General features: G+C 35.1%; 1 protein-coding gene across 1 annotated transcript in view; it reads right to left on the bottom strand.

Annotated features, from left to right (window-relative positions):
• Window positions 1-276, bottom strand: part of LOC119591151 (shematrin-like protein 2) — an 18,116-nt gene that overhangs the window by 11,854 nt on the left and 5,986 nt on the right. The gene's annotated exons all lie outside the window — the stretch shown is intronic.

The raw sequence follows: 276 nt of genomic DNA, 5'->3' as shown, positions 1-276 counted from the left end.
TGGGTATGATTGGTTTGCACCTTAGAATGAGTTTAATATTTCATGCATAATTGGTCTATATCCTTGCCTTTAGTTAATAAGTATAAAGTATATGGGTTCCACAATAAGTGTAGGGAAATTATTTAAGGGACTCCTTTTCGCCTTACGTGTGGTAGATAATGATGATGAAGTTGCGAAAAGGGGAGCATACTCATTACTGAAGGTCAATAACAAATAATATTTATAGTTTCAGAGGGTCCATATTGGGAATACTTGTAGGACGGTTTTAAACTGTGG

Source organism: Penaeus monodon, chromosome 28 (assembly GCF_015228065.2).
Source record: "Penaeus monodon isolate SGIC_2016 chromosome 28, NSTDA_Pmon_1, whole genome shotgun sequence".
In the NCBI taxonomy this organism is placed as follows: Eukaryota; Metazoa; Arthropoda; class Malacostraca; order Decapoda; family Penaeidae; genus Penaeus; species Penaeus monodon.
The sequence above is the reverse complement of the archived record's forward strand: the minus strand, read 5'-3'. Positions and strand labels throughout refer to the sequence as shown.